At 44.8% G+C, this 634-nt stretch overlaps 1 long non-coding RNA gene across 1 annotated transcript; it reads left to right on the plus strand.

Annotated features, from left to right (window-relative positions):
- Window positions 1-93: 93 nt before the first annotated feature.
- LOC113745084 (uncharacterized) lies at window positions 94-634 on the plus strand. The gene is made up of 3 exons (XR_003461967.1): window positions 94-258; window positions 363-477; window positions 612-634. It is a non-coding gene; the product is annotated as an uncharacterized LOC113745084 (long non-coding RNA).

The raw sequence follows: 634 nt of genomic DNA on the forward strand, positions 1-634 counted from the left end.
TCAGGGAGGCTAAAATCAAAATCTGTAATCTCTCTGTAATGTAATGTCTCTTTAATTACGGTATTCCTAACTTGTCTCGTGGTGTTTACAGGTAGTGAAGGTCCCAGTGTCCAGGTGACCTCTGTTCCAGCCTCTCTGGTTCCCTACAGTCTGTCTTTCTCTGCCCGAGTGTCCTCTCCTCGTCCAGTCTCTAAAGTGGAGTCCAACTGTCCCCTGGACCCTCTCCAGTACCTCAACACAGAGCAAACCCAGGCCACGGTAGGTGGAGAGCTAATGTATCTGCTGTGTGTGATTGTTCCTCAGTACTGACAACAACATATATCACTTTATTTATATTTACGAGTGTGTTTTGTGGACTGCAGGTCAAGTTGGCTGCAGGACACAAGTTTGACAGAGATGTTGAACTGCTGATTTATTACAAAGATGCCCACCAGCCCTCTGCTGTGGTGGAGGCAGGACAGACCTCTGCCAAGCCTGGTGAGTCAAATTAGTGAAGCTGTTACTTTACAAATAAAATTATCATTATCCTCCAACTGATGAGTTACACATGTTGTAATAATTGGTAAAAGCCAGATTTGTGTTCATGTTTCTGTCTGTCCTCTGTGTTTTAGGCACTCTGATGGGTGATCCAGTA

This window comes from Larimichthys crocea, unplaced genomic scaffold, assembly GCF_000972845.2.
Source record: "Larimichthys crocea isolate SSNF unplaced genomic scaffold, L_crocea_2.0 scaffold43110, whole genome shotgun sequence".
Classification (NCBI taxonomy): Eukaryota; Metazoa; Chordata; class Actinopteri; family Sciaenidae; genus Larimichthys; species Larimichthys crocea.